This window comes from Dermacentor andersoni, chromosome 5, assembly GCF_023375885.2.
Source record: "Dermacentor andersoni chromosome 5, qqDerAnde1_hic_scaffold, whole genome shotgun sequence".
Taxonomy (NCBI): Eukaryota; Metazoa; Arthropoda; class Arachnida; order Ixodida; family Ixodidae; genus Dermacentor; species Dermacentor andersoni.
Genome location: NC_092818.1, coordinates 16,305,334 through 16,330,803, shown reverse-complemented (window position 1 = coordinate 16,330,803; position 25,470 = coordinate 16,305,334). Strand labels below are relative to the sequence as shown.

Here is a 25,470-nt window from a genome sequence, read left to right as displayed (position 1 = left end):
AAGTTATAGGCCAGGCTAACAATAATGATTCAAGTCAAACAAGAAAATAAGCAAGAACAAGAACAAGCGATGGCAGTCGTAAGCTGGACTGTAAGACCGCTATGGGCAGATCGCACGCAGCTGATGGCAATAAACAATCAGGTTATGCGCAAACGCGCGAGCAATTTAATAGCGCCGAGAGCGAGCTCCAGGAGCAGCCAGGACGAGACGGGTCAGACGATGAAAATTCCAAGGGGTAAGCAGCTAGCATATAGGAAGGCAAGGTGCTTGACAGCAGCCTGCCAGGCCAGCTGCGTAAACACCTTTGACAGGCAAGTGAAAAAGCACAAACTCGTGGAAGAAGAGCCCCGAACAGTCTTTTGACAGAAGCGAAAGAACGTGGCGGCGGCAGGAACAAGGAAAGTCAACACAGGGCCACTGACAAGCTGCCACTCCCCCCGCCAGGTTCCTGTCTGGACCCAGTGCTGGCCTTAACCAGGCAGCGGCTGTTCGTGAGAAACAAATCAAGCAAAGAAGAGGAGCGACGACATACCACAACATGCTATCATTTCTTGAGCGGAAAACAGCAAGATCTGTTAAAGGTAGGTACTTCAAAAAAATAGAAAAGAATCTCAGGAGAACTTTTTGCTTGATTCTCGTAAAAGGACTCTTTCAGTGGATGGGCGGAAACCGAAAGGAAGGGCTGGGGCCGCAGTCACGCTGGGATGAGCGAAAGGGAGACGTAGGGTGAGAGAAAGAGAGAGAGAGAGACAGCTGGAGGCAGGAAAAAGAAGCTTAACACGAGTGCGCGAACGCACGCGCGGGTAGAAAGGAAAATAAGAAGATGAGAAAAGATGGCGCCGGTCTACCTGTAAGCCGAGAAGGAAAGTCACGTGGACAGACCCCGCCTCCCCATATAAAAACGTAGGCCGCGCTCTCCGCTTGAGGTCACTCGGAAAACGGGTTTGGCGAGAGTGGGCTCCCAGTGCGGAACCGACCATCGTCGTTGTCGTCGTCGTACTCCGCGGATGTGTGGTGTGTGCCAGCTTCGAGTCGGCCCCCACCAGCGAGCTCGGACCGCCTGACCGTCGGATTTTGCGTGCGCGCACACGAAACGAAAGCCGCTGGAAGAGACCGCTGTGCTTACGCTCTTCGCCGCAGAGAGTCCGATACCTTTCGACGACAACGCCTGGTCGAACGCGTCTGACGAACGAAGCCTGCCGTGTCGGCGCCGACTGACGTCGCCCACCACCTCTAGGTGAGTGAAAGTTGCTTTCGCGCCTGCGCGGAGTGGCAGCGGCGGCTTTCTCGCAGAACGGCTCTATCCTGACCATGCGTTCCTCAATACTCTAGTGATCTGCCTGGGCGGGGAATATGATTCAGCATTGCCAACGGCATCCTCGAGCCTTCGGGCCGGGAGATGCGGCAGCCGCTCACTGCGAGCGCTGCGTCCCAGATTTCCTCTAAGGTTGCGAGAGAGCCTTGCGGGCGCGCTTAGCGTGGGACTGGCTTCCAGCGGACCAGAGGGTCGCGGAAGGACCCGATGGTACGGTTGATTCCGCTTCTCGCCGCGAATCGCGTTGTGCCACTTTCGGATGAGAGAAGCGATCTTTTTTCTTTTTCTTATACTTTTGGATTGCGATCAGTGCAGATGCTGCTCCAAACTTCATTGAAATTCATCTCTCCCACGCGGCAGATAGCGGTGTCGCCCTACACCCCGGCGAGAAACAGACGTTCACTGATAACCCGCACGTCTACCAGTCGCGTGTAACAAACAGCGTGCGACCTATTGGGCCTTGCACCAAACACGCTTTTGCACTGACCCGTCGCGCTTTCCCAGCAGTACGTGGGCTTGTAGTCTCTGTAGTTCATCACGTTGCCACGGGCGTTTCGACAAGGATTACGCCGCAAGTGACAGCAGAGCGCCCTATGCACGTCGCGTCATCAAATGATTGCGGTGCTTGAAGCGTGTGCTCTCGTCTGGTGCTGCCAAGAAACAGTTACGGAACTAACAGCAGTGATCAGATCACGATGCAGGTAGACTTATACGACTCCACGCGTTGTTGGTCGAGGGTTCGAAGGGCAGAATGACGCTGCCTCCAGGGAGCGCTTGAACTGCCTCTGCGTCAACTTTCTCCACATTGCCATCCCCATGTCGTGCCTCTCAATTGGCTCTGGTAAACCAGTACGTCCAATCAATTGCATAAAGTGACGTTTTCAGGAGTGATAAGCACTTGTGAATTTATTTTGTTGGTTGGTAGATTAAACTTTCAAGGGTCGCTGCAACAAGTATTTTTCACACCACTGTTAAGACCATGACACTGAGAAGCTGTGTTATTTTCCAAGAGTCTCCTGTTTTTTGCTGAAGTTGCTGAAATTGCCGAAAATTTGCGAAAATATGCGTTTTCTTTCAAAATGCTTGCATTTAACGGCTCTGCTTTCTGGCAGCAATAGTTCCATGTTTTCTGTTGAGTCTCGTCGAGTTCCCTAAAACCAGCATCAATTCTCAACTTTCACACCAATCCGTATCCTTTAAACATGCCAGTAAAATACACATTTAATCCCCAAAAAAGTATACCCTCCCCCACCCTCCATAGCAGCGCGTCCTAAGCTAAGTAATACTTACCTGTCGATTACTTCGTTTACAGGTGTTGCCGCACGGCATGCGAGCAAAATAAAAATAAAGGGTACTAATCATCTGTATGCAGGAACCTAAGAAGTGCTCTTAAAAAGTTGGACTAGACAACCGTAGGTCCACTTAGAGAACTTCGACAATCAAGGCGAATCCTTTTCTTTGATGACTTCTCATTCACTATAAATTACTCATATTCCTTTTACACACCAGTAACTGGTGACTCATTACTGACATATTAAAGCAGTAAATGGAGAATTTTATGGGATTCTGTGAGGCCAAAAGAGGCAGAAACAGCACTCTTGCAGCAGATGAAGTTTAGGATGCACGCTGGAGTAGAGCACGGCTAACGCGAGCTCCTTGAAGTTGCCTTATTGTGGTTTCCTTTTTGCGTGAGTAAATACATTTGTCTGTCCCATGAGGAGGGTGCAGGAAGCTATTGACCCATAGGTTAGGCTTGGCTAATTGTCTTCAATTGCCGGTCGGTGCAAGGGAAATTACGATGAAGTGCAAGAGAGAGGTGCAGTTTGTCCCTTTGGCCCCGGAAAAAGCTAGTAGCGTTTAACGTTTAAGCAAGTGTTGCTTTGTCTTTACGCCGGGAACTAGAAAAGAAAATGACGTCTTCCTCATTTCTGTCAGCGAACAAATAAATGAAACTAAAGAATAAATCGCTTCCACGCAAAAGAAGAAATGCCTTCCAGCAACTGTCACGTATGGGAACGTTTCTCGAGGCAATCAAGACAGCTGAAGTTGGCATCCCGCATTGTTCCCGAATATAAGGTTCAAAGAATTCTCACAGCAGTGCTCGGGCTCTTCTTTTTTCTTCTCGCAAACAAAGGCACGCACGCACGCTAACGTTGGCACACAGCGAGTTTTCATGTGCCAATACTATTGGGTATTCTTACACTTTAGGAGTGATCATTCACTATCTTTAAGGCAACCATACGGCACGTGGGCGTGCAGAGCCTTTTGCGTTAAATTAGAGTAACATGTGGCTTTAATGTGTGGCAATTCAGTACAGTTACGTTGCCTGAACAAACAGTTCATGTCAAATTGCGTAGCAACTTTTGGACTTCTATACAGTCAGCTCCCGAAGTTCGTTATAAAAAGGCTTCGCAAAAAAAAAAAAGCGCCAGAAAGATATCGAGCTGGCTTTTCTGACCTGCGAAACAATGACTGCAGAATTTAACTTGTCAGATTAATGCAGCATTAAAGAGCGTTGCCTGCAGACTGTTTGGGCGCGCAATCACAAAGATCTGTTATGCATGAATTCTCCGCAAGAGCGAATTTCAGCCAATCCTATCGCTGGACATATTAGTGAAGACTGCCGGCCAATGGCCAAGAGCGCTCACTAACAAGAGGCTTTGCGAATTCGGCTCCTCTTCCTTTTTCGCTTCTTTCTTTCAGTTTATTTATTTTTATTATTTTTTAAAGATATTGCAAGGGGCAGTTATTCCCGAGGATCGCAATACAAAAATGAACAGATATTTATTCATTAAGAACATTTGTGTTTAATGTTTCTCCGAACTAGGGACCGAAATCAAGTAATTTTCTGTTGCGTTTTCCATGTTTCTTTCTACATGCTATACATTCATTCCTTGACACTACCGCCGTTCAGCAAATAATAATGAAACATTGATCCCTATTTTTATATAAAGGTTGAAAGCCTAGTCATGAATATATGGACAGCTAAGGCAGGAAACGGAGACAACGTATGTTTACTGCAGTAGACCGGAAAACACTCGTGTTTTACACATTGTACATACATTCATTCAGACAAACAAAGTACATAGTAATTCTAAAAAAGAAAATTTGAAATAACGTTACAAACTCGAGAAGAAAGAATCACATAACAGAAATATTTGCATTCCTACGTAGCAGTCCAGTAAAAGCATATTAATGACTTGAGACATCGATCAATTTGAAATGTTATCCAACCGGAATTTTCACACTCCTTGACCAGTGAAACGCTTGTACTTTGAGACGCGCCTAATTAGCCAACGTAGCCCAAGTTAGTCTTTCACTGAGCTGGTACCCGCAGGGGCTAGAGAGAAGTCATAAGGGAAAGGCAGGGAGGTTAACCAGGCCGAGTCCGGCAGGCTACCCTGCATTGGGAAGGGGCAAAGGGGATTGAAAGAGAAGGAAGAAAGTTCACAGTTTGCACTGCTACACACAGAAGCGTTCATCGCTGAGTCAGTCGCAGGTGGTCATCAGGCGGGTGCAGTTCAAGAAACGCACCAGCGCCTTTGTGGCCTTGCACATAGCAGACGCACGAGGCCACGGGCCCAATATCTTCTCCTCTGCGACAAGACGGTCGTCTAAGTGCTCAAAAGCTGTACGAAGTGCACTCCTCTCATCTTCGTATGTGGGCCAGTCACGCAGGAGATGTTTGGTCGTTTTTTCGACACCGCATGTGCTGCGATTGGGACTGTCCGCCATTCCAATTAGGAATGAGTAGGCGTTTGTGAAAGGAACTCCTACTCGCAGGCGGCACAGTAATCTTTCTTCCCGTCGTCGGTTAGGGTGGCATAGGACCATGGCGGTAATATGTAAGTGTCCACCTAGTGGACTGTTCATTTCGTCTGCTGCTGAAGTGCTGATTGGCTGTACTGGGGTACCAGCGAGGAGGAGCTAGGTGCCCCCAGCCAGTCGTCTTCTAGCTGGCACAGCTCCAGGCAGTCGGTGGTGGCCGGAATGGACAGTCCACTAGGTGGACACTTACAGAATACCCCCCCCCCCCCGGTCCTACACCGCCCCCTGGCCTCTGCGTGTACCATCTCAGTGAAAGACTAACTTGAACTACGTTGGTGCGAGCTTTATTATGGTGGGTGAGCGTTACGCGACAATCCGTGCAGTAAGGCCTATAAATAAGTTTCGTTCCTGAAGATATACTGTCCTTCATATAATTGTACTTTTGGATTGCCGGGAATACCGGTGTTACCGTGAGCAGAGTCTCGGTAAGCCAGAAAAGGTGCAAGAGCAAAAGAGAAGCTTGGAAGTTCCAGTATTAGCTCATCTCAGCGTTATGAAATTCTGGGAGCCCTTGCTAGGTACTATTTAGCAGTTTGTCGATAAAAAGTTATTGCATTGCGTTCCAAAATAACAGATCACTCAGTTAAGAGAATTTTGAAGTCTTATTATGAGAAAAACCGCCCAAACGTATGGATTTGCTATGAAATTCTCGGCGTCATGTAGTCATACTGTTCCCGCGCTTCTGGCGCGAAATTCAAAAGGGGAAGTTCGCCCAACGTTTTCTCCGCTCGCTAGTAATCAATCTTTTCCCGCCAAATGAATACGAATAGACTCGAAGTAGATTCCAATAGATTCGAGGAAATGAATCTACAGAACAGCAGAAGTGGGTGCGGCACCTTAGCGTCCGTTTAAAAGAAATTGTAAATCAATTATTAAAGTATATACAGGCACCTGTCAAAATTTGTCTCTTACATCCAGCACAGCAAGTAAGCCCAGTAAATAACAAAGAGGGAAGGAAGGAAGGAAAGAGAAAAGCAGAAGGCAGGGAGGTTAATCAGAATAACGTTCGGTTAGCTACCCTACACTGAAGAATGGGAAAGGGGAAACAAGGATGACAGGGAGAGAGAGGAGGGAAGGAAAGAAGGAAATGAGCGGTGAGTTCGCTGACGCGTGTGGTCTAATAGAAATTGCATTAATAGTCACAGACGTTCACAGAAGCCCGTCGTCCTCAAAGAAGCACAAAAACGCCTTCACCGCTTTATGGGCCGACGAGCGATGGGGGCGGTGTTCCAGCAGTACCTGCACAGAAAGCGGCCGATTGTCCAGTTTTTGGAGAGCGTTAACAAGTTCTTGTGTTTCTGGGGCATATCGCGGACTGTAGCACAGCAGGTGGTCGATATTTTCTTCGGTGCCGCAGACCTCGCATGCTGCACTGTCGGTCACTTCAATTAATGTACAGTATGCCTTTGTGAAGGCAACTCCTAACCAAAGGCGACAGAGAAGCGTAGCTTCACGTCGAGGAAGTCCGAATGGAGGTCGGAGTTGCAGTGCGGGGTTTAATCGATGCAGTCGTGTAAGTCTTAAGTTTGACGAGTTCCACTCGGTCAGTAAGAGACTGCGTGCCAGGTGTCGAAGCTGCCTTGCGGTGTCTGTCCTCGAAAGCGGAATTGGAACGCCCTGCTCATCTTGATGTGATGTGCGAGCAGCGTTATCGGCGGAATCATTGCCAAACAAAGAGGGAAAAGAATGGAAAAGTATCCGCGCGTCCTAAGTGAGCATCTTTTACGTTTCGGCGCTTTGGTGAATCCTTACTATCACGATGAATGAAACTCATGGCACCGGTTCGAATAGTGTCTTCACTTTGAAAGCTGTGCACGTTGAGCACCGAACAGCACATTTCACGCTGCACATACACGCCGTGCACGGTGCATCGCTCTTGTTTTCACATATAGACACTCCGTGGGTTTCGAGCTTGCAGATTAATCAAGAAGCGAAGTAAATGTGCTCACGAAGACAAATATATTCATCTCTATCAACTTTCTACCGCAGGCCTTCGCTTTTCACAACTCAAATGCAAGCTAGCTCCTTTTGTTTTCAAAAGGAGGGGAGGCAATATTGCTAAATCAGTTGACGAGCCGCAACAAGCACCGCATGTCTTGTCATTGGCACCAAAGAAACCATAGAAAATTTTTTCAAGGTAGCCATGGACATGGACAAATAATCGTATAGCCATATCAATAAAAGCCAAGATAAGCACCTCGGCGTCCTAACGAACTCAAAGTGCAAAATTCTGAGTTATCACTTCGGCAATAAAGCACTCAAGACATAACCTGAGTTCTATATTTATTTTCTTCTTATGATCTTTAGCAGCGGGAACCTTAAAAAAAGAAGAAAATAAGTCTAAGTACAAGGCCTATGAAGTTCAATATAATATAAGGACGGACAAGAGGAAAAAAAAAACCGAAGACAATATTTTGCTCCTGAACTCGAAGATTCAGCTTCGAAACACCAGCATCTGTTAGGCAATTAATATGGAACGTTCGATAGTGAGGTTATTAGTGCCTTGTGGCCTCTACGTATCTTCATCTGTACATCAGTCTCTGACTGCGTAAGTACATTTGTACGTGTAGTCTGCTAAGTCTTGCACCTTGGATATGTTGAACTCTCGTTTTTCGTTGTCAAGTTCGTTGCCTCGCCTTTGTCTTGCTGTTGAAATATTGCTGTATTCGAAACTGGTACTTTTGACTGCTCGCACTCAACAGTGTTCCTGTATTGATGTTGTAATATTTTCCTATTTCCCATTCGCTGAATCAGGCTGATTGAGCGTAAAGTTAGCCGAGTTTTTGACGTGCGGATATGTACCACTGTAAACATCGCAAACACCAGCAAATGCTCCCACGCAACCCCTCCTACTTACTCTTTTGTAGCTTATTACGTATTAAATAAATAAATAAATAAATATGGCGACAAATAAATATGACCACGATGACATTTTCGTCAAGGAAATTCACTTTATATGTGACGTAGCTGAGGCGCAGTAACTAAAAACAACTCATAATTTGTTTCTACGCGTAGCGTTTTCGAAGGAAAACGTAAATAATGCATTTGACATAAATTAACGACACAATGACTGCTTCTTTTTTTACAAGAACCAATTAGGACGCCAAACATTCATGGATTTTACAAAACGTACTTCAAGTGAAACTAAATAGAAACACTAAATCAAGCTAGACTGATAAAGTATTCTTTCAGAACTCTGGTTCTGTAATTTTACGGCAATAAATTGATTATTAAACAGAAAAATAATAATGAAAATTGAATTTTTGAAATGTCGCGCCAGTACCCCAGCGTTGGTAAATCATTCTGACGCCACTGATTTCGAAGTATCTTTTTCGTATTTGGGTCAAGTTCAAACTCTGGTTCCTACTTTTTAAGAAAAGAAGGTGCTTTTATCCACAAAATATTAATTAGATCCGAGCAGGCGCCGTCGAAACTCGTGTGACGCCATGCTGAGTTGGTGCGGCGACTTCAAGGCGGAGTCGCCACCATTCTTTCACATTCGCATCGTTTCGAGCTTATCAAGCCTCCCCTGACCGTAGGGGTAGACGCGAACCAGCAGTATTTGAGAACAAGGCAAATACAAACACCCACGATTATCTTAACCAGCAATATATTACAAGCAAACGGGCCAACTTGAGATCTGTCAGGTTCCATGTGAAGTGTAGAATCATAATTAACGTTTCGCTTTAATAATAATAATAATAATAATAATAATAATAATAATAATAATAATAATTATTATTATTATTATTATTATTATTATTATTATTATTATTATTATTATTATTATTATTATTATTATTATAGTATAAAATATAGGAACGTGTAAACGAATCCTATCCGCGTGCAGTGTGCTGCGTGTTCAAATGCGGCCGCCAGTGCGGTGCTCTTCGCACGTGCAATCACAAAGCGATACAAGACATACTATAAATAATTGCTTGCTACACGTTGAAGTCTTGAGCCAGTGACGAGCACAGGACAACCTTGATCGGTGCTTTTTGTTGTTCCTTTCGCCTGCCAGACGAACGATGGGCTGCGTTCCTTTTTGTGACGGCATCGTTCTATCGTTTTTCTTTTCAAAAATTCACTGCGCGAAACTGAAAAATATGGCCTTGACGCACGCATTAGTGTTTCCGAGCAGTCGTCGCTTTTAGTCGTTATACCGGTTGCTGCACGCCAGTGCGATTTCGTATTCCTGTCCACGCGACGACCTGCATACGTTCAGCTGACGGCCTTGCTGCTCTTACGGTTTTTCCTGAATAATTCGTTTCCCCCGTAAAGCGCCAACATCGAACGGCTTAGCTGCCTTGACTGCCGTCTTGAGGAAAAAGGACCACTATGTTATCTCTCGTGCGCATCAATCAGCCTCGTAAATGGACCGCAACATTCATAAGTTCGACAGTTCGACACTGCGCATGACATCCTAGCGGCAAGTTTGTGTAGTGTCTGTTTATGTCACATGGATGTCATGTACTTCCAGCGAGAAGAACCGAGCTCTAAGAGACATGGAAAGATTATGTGGAATCACAGATGTTTGATGACAGCGCTTAGATGTGCCCGCCCCACTTAATAAACAAATGAGCTCCGCAGGACTCCACAAAGTAAAGAAAGTGTCGTGGAGCGAAGAGCCCTCAAAACGAAATGATTCGCTGTGGTAGTACCGCGTTCGATACTCAGATTGGTACGAATATTTGCTCCAACTGCGAAGTATTTTTTTTCTGTTGAATCTATGTTATTTTTTCTCTTTCTACCTTGACGTGGATGCTAAATTTGCTGTTGCATAAGATGGGTATAGAGGTTCTTATTTGCCTCATTTACCAATGTATTACATGCGCGGTCACTTGTTCTAATTACTGAAAAGTAGTACCTTCATCCGCACATCGAACACAAACTTCGAATCCGACGGCAAGGATGAAATCAAAATTTAGTGGAAGGGAAAACCGCAATAGTGAATCATGCTCAACTTCTCTCTACAGAATTTGCCAACCAGGTAACCTCTATGACAAATATAATAAATTGAGAAAAATTATCGTACTTGCAAGAATCTCTTAGTGACAACGACCAACTTAGCGCTAGGCGTGTCCCTGCCTCCCCTTTTCTCTTCGTTTATTATGTGCTACCTGTTCACATTAGTACCTACTCGCCCGGACTTCTGCGCCTGTGACAGAAATTACACGTTGTTTGCCGCTCGAAGTTGAGATTCATGTGCACTTATAGGTAGAAAGAAACATGAGGAATTTGCCCCGGATTACGCTCTTGTATTCACATTTCCTTAGAGTGCATGTATATAACAAACAGCTCATCGGGTGCGGTGGGCATCCCGGCAAGATCCGTGTTGATCGAGTCCAAGTTTTCGCATACCACAACATCAATGGGATGGAAACATAGTGTTCTCAGACGCGCTTTTGGCTACATCACTCGAGCCTCCGCAGCCACCTGACCGGTGGTCCATATTTTGTGATTTTAAGGCGCTCCTCAAAACTCACCAGTCAGCATTGATTCACGGTACTAGTTAACAGCTCGTATCTGAAATCAGATAATCTTACCTGCGCGCTGCTGATAAGGGACGCACAATCAAATTGAAGCGGCTACCGTGCCATACAGCGGCGTCATCGGCAACAAAAGAGGCGACGAAGCAGCGCGCTTCGCCCACTGACAAGTCCAGCATGCGTCATTGTCAAGTCCTCGTGCAGTGCGGCGACTTTGCCCACTTGCTCGTCGCACTGCATTATGCAATTCAGCGGAATCAGACAACTCTGACGGCGCTCCCTTGACCCTTCATTGCGCCTTCCGCCTGGTCTACTTCGATGCAACGCCACTTGCTGCGTCGCTTTTTCGAACGCCTTCTGTTATCGCGTCTGCATGATGCGCAGTACTTCGTGCAACTTTTATGATTGCGACGAGGTCATACATAGTAGATATCCCTATTTATTGTCCTTCTTTTCATAATGAAAGACGTAATTTGTGCACAGCTTCAGACGAATGGCTTAAAGAGTGTTCACGGATGAAAAAAAATTGCCTTAGTTGAACGCGGTTAAACCAAGTTTTTCGAGCGATAGCTCAGTTGTGCTTGTTTTGGCAAAGGACGAGACCATTGGTTTGCAGAGCTTTAACTTTTTGTAGCAGCAACTACCGCATCTACAATTGCCCCACAAGACAACACACGGACGTTGCTCGTCGCCGTCGGTGCGAACGCGCAGTGAAGGATGGATGGATGGATGCCATGAGCGTCCCCTTTGGAACGGGGTGGTAGGTTGCGCCACTAAGCTCTTGTTATTATATTGCCTAATATCCTACCTATGTTGAAAAAGCAAAAATAACCCGCGAAGAATTCCCATAACCAAACTTTCTGAACTCCTATTGGGAACTTTGTTCTTGTACGCCTCCGTTGTTTGTCGTTTACCTACTTTTCTTCCACCACGGTTCCAATCGCCTCTTACTAATCTCTATAGCGGACGTGTTTACTTTGCCCCTGCTCTCGCTGAACTTAAGGACTTCAAGGAGGCCAGTGGTGCCTAAATCGACCGCTGGGCAGATATCTTCACATACTAATAGTGAATGGATGGATGTTATGAGCGTCCCCTTTGGAACGGGGCGGGTTGCTCCACCAAGCTCTTGTTATTTTATTGCCTAATGTTCTACCAATGTAATATATATATATATATATATATATATATATATATATATATATATATATATATATATATATATATATATATATATATATATATATATATATATATATATATGTGTGTGTGTGTGTATAAAAAAACACGAATAATTCCCATAACCAAAGTTTCTGAACCCCTGTTGTGGACTTTAATTTTGTACGCCTCTGTTGTTTGTCGTTTCCCTACTTTTCTTCCACCAATCTTCCTTGGTGGAAGATTGGAAGCGAACTTGCACGCAGTCAGCGCCTATGGCGGTAGAGGCACAAAAGGCTGACCTTGGCTGAGCTTGAAAGTCGGATTTACGGAACCAGGTGTTTTCTGGGTTTGTACCTGGAGTAGTAAAGCTATCGCTCTAAAATATTGGGACCAGACACTTGACCTACAGATGAACAGACAGCAATCAGACCCTTTCTGCACTTTATAAAAATGACTTGTCTCAGCAGCCGACTTTGTAAACGCGGTGAACGCCATTCTGTGTACGGCCATAACTTGTTATCTCATCCCTTTCTCCTTTCTTTTCCTTTCCACTTCCCCCTCCCAGTGTATAGGGTAGCAAACCGCGTGCAACCTGCATAACCACCTTGTCTCTCTTTGCCGCTCTCTCTCTCTGTCTCTCTCTTCACATAGAACGCGAGCCGTACTTCATCATGCAACATTTCATAAACGCTTGCTATTAAAGAGGTTAACCTTGAAATGTGTACTAGCCGCGTGCGTCAATTGGAATGCTTAACTTCATTAGATGATTCGATCATAACACTGACGCGGTGTCAAGCTACTACACCAGGCAGACCTCTCTCGTCATCTATCTCTCCGCCGTAAGGCTGATATGTAGTCTTCGGGTCAATGAGTATGGCTTCGGCATCCAGTGTTTTCTCACTTGGTCACGCAGCACCCATTTAGCACAATCTTAGAAACGGCGTGTAATTAATTAGCGACTGTTCGCAATAGACGAGGCCTCTTTTTTTTTTTTTTTTTTTTTTTTTTTTTTTTTTTTTTTTTTTTTTTACAGCGAAGCTGTATGCCTCTACCCTCCAAGGAAATTTTCGTGTTGTAAGCAAAAAACGGCGACCAGGGCTGGTTATGTGGGCCGTGGGCCGGTTCCGTCGTACGTGGGCCGATCCCGAATATAGTGCAATGCCGGGACTACCCGCGGCGGAGGGGAAGAAGGCGTTAAGCACTCCCCATATGTGGGCCGATCCCGAAGATAGTGCAAAGCCCGGCCGACCTGCGACGGAGGTGCAATTCGCCATTTAGGTGCCCACATACGCAGCTTCGCTGGTCATCCTTCACAGAATGGAAGGTAACAGATTTTTTTTAATAAACGGAAAAGAGCGCCTCCGTCGTACTTATATGAACAATAGACGACGCAATGTAGTTAAAGACAGGCGCAAACTTTTTCTGCAGTACACCCGCGTGTACTAAAAAGGGTGCGCGGTAATTTAAAAATAACACTGCTGTCCTAATAAAATGACTACAGTGAAACCTTACAACCAACTCGACTTCTCAAAACAGTTTGGCCCAGCACAACAGTGCCGCCAGCAACATCAGCACAATGTGTAACAAGAAAAACCAGAAATAAGTCGCCAGAGGTACGCCAAAACATGGCAATGCCACCGACAAGCACAGACACAGCGATAAGGAGAGTCACCAGTGCTGAAACGCTTGGTGTTTGCATCCTTTTGGCTGGATTCAACATGACCGCCAAACATTAGGGCAACAACTGAAAGTTTTAGAGCGTTTATGTAGCGGTCGCATGATGAAGCCAGCGATTCGTCTTGCAGAATAAATTGAGAAAAATGAATCGGGTAGATATTGCGCCCTGCTTCGGCCTCGAGCTCAAATTCAATGCGCCGGGAATGGCGCGGCTGTCCGATTGATCAGATCGGACGCGATTCTGCATTTTAAGCGATCGGTTTCCCATGAAGGATATAGCAGGATGCGCGCAAGCTTTCGGCACTGGAATAACGTTATCACACTTGAGTCCGAAGGAAACGGTTGAATGGATGGTCTCGTTAGAGGCCGGTCGCCTTTACGAAACGCGGCCGCTTTAACGCAATGCTCCAATCGGCCGTCTCTGGGGTCGTGCCGAGTGCTTTGGAGGTGACGTATAGAAACAGGCGCCCGCAACTTATAATAAAGAAATGTGATCAGTTGTCATTATAGCAACCACAATCAAGCTTTCATCTCCTGCGGAGTTGACGGGTCAGGGCAGGCTAAAGGGCGCAGAGAAAAAGGTTCAGGTTGGCGCTGGCTCAAGGGAGGAATAAGGGCGTCTCCGATAACAAATCGGTGGATGATGCAGAGCCCTGCGAGGCACTGCTCGTGTACGTCTTGTTGCTGAACAAGAATTGAGTCGGGTTACCGACGTCTGCATCCTGCCACGGACTATCAAATGCCAAACGACCGTGAGCGTGAACAGAAGAAACAAAAGCAAGAGCTCGCAGGAGATTGCGCGCGGAATGAAGCGAATCATCACGTGTTCCATCACGTGCCATTCGCCGCGGGGCTTATTCCCGGCGGTTCGTATCCAGCCGCCAGCGGCACCTAGCGGTGATTGAGTGGCAGCGCCGAGGTCTTTTACCCTTTCGGCCGCCTGCTAGCATTCGCCGCAATTTTCTCTGGGACACCCTCGTGCTTGCCGTCCGCCATCACTCTTCTTCAGCGTTTTCACAGTGAGCACACCACTCTGTCACGTGACCGCCCGTGGGCCTTCAATTCGCAGCATCTTCACATTCCTCCTCTCACAAGTTCTATAGCACTATTTCAGAAGTCTGGTTTTCGCCGTTGCAATTCAGCTAGGCAGCCCAGCAATCTGCCGCAGGCACTTCAAAACGTAATCAGCTCATCGTTGTGTGCTATCAGTATCTCTAACCACCGTGGAGATTGGCGCGCTCCTCACAAGTGGTTGCATACCGTATGACAGACGCCCAAGCGAAGCTCACGCATCTGTCAACTTGTTGATAAATGTGCACACAAGGTTGTTTGGGCTGAACGCAAACAGAGAGCCGCAGAGAACGCATATCCTATTCAGCAAGCGGTTATGTCATAGAGAAGGATTGCAGTGCATATTACAAAACTGGAGACTGACTCTAAGTTGCTGTCCCAATCGCGCCGCACATGTTCATGGAAGCCCAAGTGGGTAGGCTTCATTTCGATTTCGCTCTGTAACGTTAATGCTTCTGAAATGCCAGCAGTGATGCCTCCTTGCAATGATAAAATAAGAGCAGCGCTAGAGTCGGGGACGCACACGGCGCTTCGTGTGTCTTTCTTCGTTTGTCCATGTCTCTCGCACTCTTATTTTAACACGAACTACCCAGATGTTCAAGTCTCTACTCTTCATAACCCTTGCGATGATTTCACCGAAAGACTCTTGTTCATTACCAGGTATTTACCATTGGCACAATTGATGAAACATTTTCTGTTAACAATATAATATTAAAGGGACACTAAAGCGAAACAATAAATCAGTTTAGACTAATGAAGCATTGCCTGAGAACCCTGAAGGTAGTTATTTAAAAAAAAATGGTTTGATTATTAGATGAGAAAATGAAGGACCAAGTATCAGTATTTCAATTTCGCGCCGAAACCCCAGCGCCGGTACGTCGGCGTGACGTCAGGGATTCCAAAGTATGTTTTCGCATTTGGGTCGCGTTGGCTGAATAAAGGTTCCCGAAACTTACCATGTTTAATATTTGGTTCCTTTAGAACACAATGTAGTCAAGCTGTACCGCTATATATAATTCGTAGGCCCTAGAAGATGCCATCAAAATCCAAGACGTCACAGCCCCCAGGTGCGGGAACTTAAGTAGGCGTCGCCACCCGTATTTCGTTCTTGAGCTTTTTCTGGCTTACCAAACGTCTTATCGTTGTAAGAGTGGTGTTTTTGGTGTTGTAGTACGGTAATTTACTGATGCAGAAGAAATCATTTTTCACTTTAGTGTCCCTTTAACTACGGGAGCCGAAAATGATAAACGATGTGAAGCCGCAACCTGAGCATTCATGGCACGTCTGTTGAATGTATATCCTGCTTGCATGATAGGGAGCCTACCATGCCAGAACCAAAATTAAGAGAGGCTTGTGCGGTACATTTCCTTCATCAGGAATTCCTTTATTATGACCGAACCCTAGCTGAAACGTAACAAAATCAAAAAGTTCTTGTTTCGCGCGGGCTATCCTTCAAGCAGGTGTGTCAAGAAATCTAATGACGCACTCTTCCTGGCTGTGCAGCGAGCTTGGACTCGGTCGGCAGCAGGCCGCGTCATCGCCCCTGTCCGTCACAATATTTGATGTTGTAATGGAAATGCAGAAGTGGTAGGGTATATCATTTTGATATATATATACATAATCCTTTATTGTAGCCACTTTTTCGTGTCCGCTTGTTACATCGTTTAAGATTGCCGTGGTACGTCGTATACTATATACTGTAGAGATCTTGGCAGTGGCAGTATGTTCCGTGCAGCGACGTAGTGCGAGTGAAGATGCACAACTGCGACCGTGATAACGCGAAAACAGCAATGACGTCTGCAGTACACGCGACCACTGCTTGTCTTATAAAAGCGGTCATCGCGTGTTCTTCGGTCATGTGGTGTATTTTCGCCGCTTTCGCTGTCATAATTGCAGACCAAGCCGCCCAGTTCGTCACTTTGTTGGAGTGGAGATAGTTCGCTAGAGCCGACAAGCAGTGGATATTTCCAGTGTAGCTATGGCAGCTCTTCCCTTGGAACATTTAGGCCAAGGAAGCGGCTCCTTCGCGTGTAGCGCGGGATTAAGTTTGCAAACGTCGCACTCACTTGAGAGGATAAGTGAGCCGGCCTCCTTGTTTCATTGCCGAGAAGCAATAGAACTAGCATTAGCAGCACTCGTGTAGCTGGGCTTGGTGGATATTCGGTAAACATAAAGGAGCGCAACCAGGACTAAGAAAGAGGACAGTGGTCGACTCTTTCTTGGTCCGTGTTCCTAGCTGCACTCCATTATATCTACTGAAGGCAGAGCTTGTTTACACGTTATCGGAATTTCACCCTTCTAAAATGAATGTCTGCAAACTTTCGCTATATACGTATAAACCTAGGAAAACAATAAACCAACTTATAATCAACTTACGTGCAGTAGCACAGATGTCGAAAGCTTTCGACGCTGAATGATACAAAATTACGTACGGCCAACATGCGAGTACCCCTCCCGTTGGAAAGCATATCGCGTGGACTAGAAGGCACGTTCCTTGTCACTCGCTGCAGTCCCCTTCACTGAGCTCAGTGATCGTCATCGCTAAGAGTCCACAACCAGATTGCCGGAGCAGCACGGCCATTGGCGGGACGCTGCATACACGACACGGCGACGTCGTGCCCTCAGCATTCAAGGCGGGTTGTTGTCATTCGATGTCGAATGCTTCTCGCTTCGAGCTAGCGCTATAAACAAAAGAAAACAGCACGCTTTCCCTTAACGCAGTGAAAACAACTCGTACATGTGTTATTTAGTTTTAATTACTGTGAACATTTGCTGCTGCCCGCTGCAGTTGTGTCGTTGGATAGCGTTTATTATTCAAATGTGGGGAATGCTCATATTCCTTTCGTGACACAGCCTATTTATTTCTTTTTTATGTTAACGATATATCCGACAGTACTAAGTATATTTGCGCGCTTCAACGTAAACCACCTTTAATGAGAAGCATGAGGCCCAACAATAGCCCAAATACACGCGCTTTCTCGTCTGCAAGCATTTGCACTACTGGCATGCAGGCAACGAACAATTGCGCAAGAGTGTAACTGGCTCTCGCCCAGCATAAGTGTGTTCACGTGAAGTCAAATTAACTTTAATACAAAAAGTGAAATCAGCACGACTGCAGACACGTGTGACTGTGGCGACGCGAGTTCGGATACACTTTTACAAAAAGAAGCTGACGAGCTTTTCTTTTTTTTTTTCAAGGATAGGGCACGAGATTATTCCGTAATTAAATAAGCAAAGGGCACGCGAAATCAGAAGTGGTGGAAATACAGTCAGGCGCGGTATCAGGCGGTTAGCGAAGTGAAAAGAAAGAAAACAACCGAAGATCACTTACAAAAATTAATTCGAGTGTCAACACAATTACAACACATTTCCGGTGAACTTAGGTGCGGTGTCGTCCAGTGTCAGCGCGTCAGTTATACGTCCTGCGTTGCTATAATGTCCGAGGTATTTACCAAGGTGTATAACCAAGTAGCAAACGAATTTAGGCCGCGGATACAGTGCGATCATTGTGTAGACTGAAATTCACGGGCCGACACTCGGTGAGGCCGGGCTGAATAAACGTTGCAAATACGTTGCATATGGTTTTAACTTTATTGGGCACCGGGTCACCCTTAAAACGCATATGTTGACTGAACCCAAGTCATCGACCAATTTTTTTTTATTTTTTTTATTCCGGCGACCTTGGGAAATGAAAATGATTCAAAGGAGTCGCCGATGGCGTCACAGCTGCTCTTTAGGAGTGCCTGTATATTTAAACATAAAGCACTTCTTTCTCAAAAACGAAGAAGCAGAATATCCGGAAAGAGAGGAGGCAACGAAGTATCTCGGGATGTCACGGCACACTTGAGGCACAATTTAGCAAAGACGTGAGCAGAATTTTGATGCGCTGGTAATGCTGCACAGCAATGTCACGGAAACGACTGCGGGCTGGCACACGTCGAACGATACACCAATTTCATATGTTTCAACATTGTTTTCGGTCAGATTGCTTTACATTTATTGCTCTCACACAGCGTAGTATGCTGCTCATGAATATGCGAAATGACAACAAGTGTATTCGTAGTGCTTTCACATCGGCATTAAGAATAAACTCCTATGAAAAAAAGAATTAAGGTCATAACTCCCAACAGCGCATGAAGCATTGCGACGTGTGCACATCGACGGGGCGCAGCAATGAATAATGCTTATGGACGGGCGTACATAATCAAATGGCCTTGCCACACGCACGCACAACGCACGAGCTTACGAAACGAAAACGAGTTCGCAAATCCAGTCCTTTTAGCGAAAATGGCTTTGAGAAGCCTTTTTTTGGTGGGAGCCGGACAGCGATTGTGTGCGGAGCTCAACAATCTGACAGCGAGTGCACGAGTAAAGACAACCACCGACGCCGGTCACTAACCTCGGCGTCCTTGGAACTTGCGAGGTTTAGGAGAACAGCTCAGCTCGTAATAGGAGCTGTCTCTTTCGCTGCATAAGTAAGCACGGCTTATTGCTGCGGCAAGAAACAGCGGGCGGCCGATCAGGCACGACCGCCGCTATCCATTTTCCCTGGCTGACTTGGCACCGCGAGGCACGTCGCCCGTGGCGAATGCGCTGTCTCACTGTGGATGACCCAAGGCCAGAGAGAGGCTGAGGCTCAGGGCGACGGCGGGGGTCCTGCTCGCACTCTCCACATTAGTCCTAACAGCAAGCTCTACCGAAGCGGGTTGAGTCTGCGCAAGCAAAGAAAGCGGGATTCCGCGGAGCCTCCTTTGCGATGTGCCCCCTCCGGAAGGGCGGCCGTCCAGACGGGTTATTCCTCGGCGTGCTTCTGCTGTGGTTGCACCTCCCTCCCGCCGGCTCTAGTTTCTTTTTTTACTCGTCGTTTGATCTTTTGGGCGGGTCAGGCTTTCTCCGTTCAACCGGAATCGAATAGGTTTGGTGTTCTTCGACAGGCACACCCTCGCCCAGAGAGTAAGTCGGAAAACCCGCAGTTCTTTGTAAGGTAAAAGTTTCTCTCTGAAGGAGCGAATTGTATTTGCCATACTTGCGAACTGAAGTCGTGAGTAACCGCTAAGCTCCGCTCGTGAACACCGGCAAGTCCTCACTTAGGTAGCTCTGCTTTTCAGACAGTAAAGAATGTGGTTTGTCATGAGAATCGCGTGAAATTCGCGACATCTGCAACTCGCCCTACCTCTTTTAACGGACGTCAACTACGACGACTGCCCTCGTACCCAGGAGAAAGGCGGCCGCTTAAGAGACTAAAGTGGACTTTCATAACACGCTCAAAGGCAAGAACAACTCCTTCATATTTGGCAGAACTGTCCCTCACAGCTTAAAGAAGCTGAGGCCTGGATCAGAGTGCGGTGATGTCGATACAAAAAGCTGTTTCACATGCCCACAGAGATGACGGCAAGAGGAATGGATGAACGGGGTGCACACGTTAGGAGGAGAGGGTACAGTTGGCCAGAGAACGGGTCCAGCACTCAGTGAAAGGAAAGACGGCTAGACAGGCACGCGGATGCTCACGTCTGTCTGGCATACGCGCACTAGCACCGGGGGCCACCAACAAGCGGGTCAAGGGCCCCTTGCGCCGGACGGCCGAAGCGCCGGCTTCCCACTGCGAGTGCTCGGACGCACATCCAGCGGCTGTCTGTGTGCGGCAACTGAGCAGTAGGCTGCGACCAGACAGAGCCGCCGCCGGCGACCCTACAGCCCGCCTGACATGCAGACGTCCGCTTGGGTGGCTGCCCTGCCGCGTGTCGATGATGCGTCGCCGCCAACTCGCCGCCGAAAGTCTGGAATGCTACGGCCCCACCTAACGCAAACTTCGTGCGCAGGACGCACTCCACCGTTCGCCCACAGAAGGCCAGCGTGCGCGAGTGTACGGCGTGCGAGGCACGAAGTGCATGCCACGAGCGGCCGACGTCCGCATAGACGTGCGTAGAAAGTGCGCGCTGACATGCACTACGGCAGCGCCCTCTCAGGATGCGCCACGATGCGTCTGCGCACGACTGGCACGGCCGTCTGCACACCTGTCCGCTTAATTACTTGCGTTTCGCGGGGCGTGCGGTGTCTGTGCCACTGTGATGACGGGTTGACGGCGCCCAGTACGCTGCGCCGGAGAAATAGAATGACGTGCTCTTCCTCACACTGCAGCGAGAGTGGACTCGGCCGGCGGCATGCAGAATGTACCATGATCGCTCTTGCCTGTCACAACATTGTTACAACTAATCGCTGCAGGGCTTGGCCGAAGAGGCAGCGCCAATGAGGGGTCCCGGGCTGAACTGGCAGAGAGCCCACAAAGTGACCGAAGCGCACTCGAACTTAAGAGCTGCAGTTGCGCTCCTGGCGTGTCATTTCATATTTCTCTTGCGATTTGTGAACAACATATTTTCTTACTAAATATGTATCTCCATTCAAGCGCAGGAAGTTATAATAAAAGCTTCAATAAACTTGAGGCTGTGTTGGTACTGGATAGTGTTGTGCCTGGTGGCCCTTCAGAGCGGGGGGATGCTTGTCACGGTTGATGTTCACGCCTCATCGTCTACTTCGCTTCAAGACAGCAATGACGCCCTCCTGACCGTCACGAAGAGGCCACTAATCGTTGACAGGGTCACTGACTGGGACTCCAGGGGAAACCAACGGCGGGTTCACGTTTTTACCACGCGGTTGCCTCTCAGTATGCCACGGTGGAGGCCCGAGCATCACGGTGGAAGACCGTCAAGAAGAGGCCACTGATCGATGACAAGGTAATCTTCGAGGACTCCCGGGGAAAAGCGTCGACGGCAGGTGGTTGCCTCGTATTATGCCACGTTGGAGACTGGTGCGCCACGTTGGAGCACCACGAGCAGTACATAGAAGACATGAGCACCACGAGCAGCACAGTGGAGACCAGTGAGGGACAACAGATGTGGTGAACAGTTCGGCGTTTGCGGTTGGCCAGTGAATTCTCTCAGCAAGGGAAGGAGGATCGAGGAAAAGGGCATAAAAAGCGGAACCGGACGGCTGTGAAGGATGGACACCCTCGGACATACGGAGACCCTCGGACGTGCAAAGATGCTATCATAGTGTGCTCCGATAGTTGGAGCCGTGTTGTAAAACTGAACCATGTACTTTTTTTATGTAATCCTGTTTTCATTCTCTTCAACAACGCTCGGAACCCTTCTTTCTCCCGGCACCTGGCACGACACCATCTATGGAACCTTCGTTGGCCGCACGGCCCCCGGTTTCACAATTGTCTCATTCGGTATTACGACGTCATCTTGTTCAACTTGTAGTCTACCTGCTTCGGAATCGCTGACACGTCACGAGCTCCATCAGACTGCTGTCCCTCTAACTCCTTTTAGATGCTTTGCTTGCTTGCCCACCTAGCAACTTCCTTTGTGATTAAGGCAACAGGACGTGCCTAACGGTGATATTGTCGCTACGGATGGCAGTGAGTGGGTGAGTTTCCGATTTGGTCTCGCGTTACGAACGTATTCGTCGCTGCACTCATCTATATCACATCGGCATCTCAAGAAAGTTCATTTCTGCGGTCAAGTTCCGCCTTCAGTACCGGTGCTTTCTATCTCGCCACCACTCGTGATTGTGGATGGGAATGGGCCTTCCTAAGGGGCACTACAACTAATGGACGTCAGCGGTAGGTAAATTGATGCACACACTCGGAGTATTCTCCGTACACAAACAGACGGGGTAGGGGGCGCTTAAAATCGGACTGGCTTTACCGGTCCCGCCGGTTGCGCGCATACACATTTAAGTAACAAATGACAGGGAAAAAAGATTCACCCAGGGCGCGCCAGACACTAAGGAAAACAGAAGACTTCAGCACTCACATCGGCCATCTTGAGTTACTACCATCATATAGCGCCTCGTTGTCCGGGGGCCTCGTTTCACCAGAAGAGGTGAATATAAGAACATTGTGTTTCATACTAAGGTTACTTACTGTAGGGAAATCGTACAGAGTATAGGAATCGAGGGTATGACATGTATTTGACTGCGATTTGTTATGTTCTTATTGAGATAACGCATTTATTGGTTTCTAGTCGTTTATACTACATGGAATGTTCGCAATTAACTTTCCTTACCACTAGTTCAATTTGTTACATAATTTTTAAAGTACGAGTAAATCATTAAGCATGAAGGCACGCGCCAGTGTGCCTTATGCTTATTGAATAACACAACGCACGGGTAACTATTTGTCTAAGCCTATGCAAATATTTTTGTAACATCCCTTAAAGGATCTATTCGTATCAGTGGAGGTTCACCTGATACTAATGTCATGCATCCGTTTTTCTTGATAAATTTGGGTCTGAAGTGTTCTACCCTACGAAAACTTCAGAACCTTCAGAACTGTCTAGCTAGACAGTTACAACCTGAAACAGCAGTCATCAGTGGGGTTGTAGGAAAAGGGGCAAGGAGAGAGGATAGACTACGACGAAGGCAACTCTTTACATAATGTACAAAGTGGTAATAGATAAATAAATAAGTACATAAATGTAAACAGCTGCAACTATTTAACAAAGTAATAATAAGATAAATGAAATAAATAAAACAAAGCTAACAAGCGATTATGTTGGGAAAATACGAAGAAAGAAACAGTTCGCTGGTGCTTAAAATTCGACGAGGTGTTTGTCATTCCGGTCACGCACACCAGCACTGTTTAGTTCATGTAGAGCAGCCAGGATGCGAGGCCTGACCTTTCTAGAAAGCCGCGCAGTGTATTGCGACCTGCCGGTCGCGCGCGATATTGTCCACGTGGCCCCAGTAGCGCCTCGGCGCTTTCGGCCAGCAAGTCCGTGCTCGCGGTTGCAGCTCAAAAGTTCTTCCCACGGTGCCCGAAACGCACTGCGCTGCTTCAGCAGCCATTGAAGGAAAATGGGATGTGTTTCGGTTGCCTTCTCCCACTTGCCGCTTTCTATTTGCCTTTCTCAGGATGTCCATCCCCACCATTTCGTTCTCGCTTTCTTTTCACCCTCTTCCGCTAACGCGCGCGACGGCACCAGTAAGCCCGTGACCACATGGGCAGAGTGCACAGCTAGGAATAATAGGGTCCTGGCTACGACTCTTGCTGCCACCAGGGGAGCCTATCTTTCTCCGCTTTGTTTTTGTTTTCTAATTCCGGAGTGGTGGTGACGTGTCGAGATTGTAAGCAACGGAAATAAACAGCGAGAGTCCGCAAGAGTTTCTTCAATTGCGGAACGAAAGAAACTAGTGTCGAGCGAAATTGAAGCCAGAAAAAGTCGGTCCAGCGTGTGATCTGGGGTTCCCATTCTGGGAATTGTCCAATTCCGCCTTATTGTCGAACTTGGCAATAGTGGCACTTTGAGCCAATCAGAGAAGCCGTAGCAGCCCTCTGAGCGCCTCTGATTCGATCCAAGTGCCGTCAATGAATTTCACAATATGGCGGAATTTGACCGTGTTCAAAGAGCACCCAAGATCACGGTAGGTTTTAGTGCCCTTCGCCGCTGCGCAAACCGCTCTTCTGAAAGGACTACGCGGGCGGGACAGCAACGTGCGGCTGTGGTCCTCGCACGTTAGGGCGCTCAATGTACAAACGCCGCAGTAGATGACTTAAGTTTCACAATGGTTACGTCTCTAGCAAAGGCAAACACGAGGGGCCGAATTCGCAAAGCTATAATTTACAAAGACAATCACTCGCAATCGCGATAGCGCGCTTTGACCGAAGACCTCTCACAGAGGAACTTATTTTAAAATGCCGCCATCACAAGCCATGGCAGCAGAGTGCGACGAGGGCACTGTTGCGGTTTTTGAGGGCGACAGAATTGGACAAGCGGCTGTAGCGTGAACAGATGTTGATAGTGCTGCAAGTGTCACTGTGCTGTGCGATGACTGTATGTGGTGACAGTGACCGATTGTGATTGTGTGTCTATGCTCCTTTCTTTCCTTATCTCTACTTTGTTACCACTTTACCTCCCCCTCCCCTCTCTCCCCAGCGTAGGGTAGCAAACCGGATCTTTTTCTCTGGTTAACCTCCCTGCCTTTCCCCTTTCCCCCCCCTCTCTCTCTCTCTCTTTCTTTAGTTTCGTCCTGTTTGCCATTGGCTGCCCCTTTTGTCAATAATATGTCCAGCATCGGGAATGAATGTCATTCGGTTTTACGAACAATTTGAACGTCAGTTCTCTTTGTGAATACAGGCCGAGCTGCATAGGACGGGAACTGTTACGTGTTCGTCTTCCTTAGCGTTGTAACCATGTAGCGTAATGTCGGTAACCAACTAGCCAAGCTTGCACAAGCATATCGGGAAAACATGGACGCAAAGCGGTGCCCCCGCATCAGTTAAAGGCTGCCGGGAACCAAGCCCCCCGAGTACGCCGAGCGCAGTGTCGCGTGTTGGGGCGACTTTTGTAGGCACGGTATAGAAAGGTAGGGCAAATAGGGATGGCTTCCTGGGAGAGTTGGCTTAGGCATCGTGACATCGTGTCCCCTCCCAGTTTATGTTCTTCCTCCGTTGCTTGCATTTATTTATTTATTTATTTATTTATTTATTTATTTATTTATTTATTTATTTCATTCCGTACCTTCAAGATCGGTATGGCGTTCCAGAAGGGAGCCGACATGAAATTGGTTCACATGCGTCGTTAACACGTAATGAAATACATACACTTGCTTGAAATATATGTTGCAACACGACACCCGTGGTTAAAGGGACCCCAAGAATGCACGGCGCCGTCGACATACAAAACGATGGTTTCATAAATACCCGTAATCGGAATGGTGTTGTCTAATTTTTGATATGTACATATCGTACAAGATAATCTTCGAGTGCGCCTTTAAGCGATCAAAAATTGAAATTATACCGATGGGATCCGGTGTAGTGTAATGTTCCTTGTGGGTCAGCTAAATGAAGGAATGAAAAGACGGATTTGTACTGAAAGGAAGGAAAAATAAAAAAATATAGGGAACATGAACTTTATGGCAATGATCAGTATG

At 47.2% G+C, this 25,470-nt stretch overlaps 1 protein-coding gene across 1 annotated transcript in view; it reads left to right on the top strand.

Annotated features, from left to right (window-relative positions):
• Positions 1-935: 935 nt before the first annotated feature.
• Positions 936-25,470, top strand: part of pio (zona pellucida domain-containing protein piopio) — a 148,719-nt gene continuing 124,184 nt past the window's right edge. Inside the window, exon 1 of the mRNA XM_050177384.2 lies at positions 936-1,237. The gene's annotated coding sequence lies outside the window, so the exon portion shown is untranslated. The remainder of the gene's footprint in view (positions 1,238-25,470) is intronic.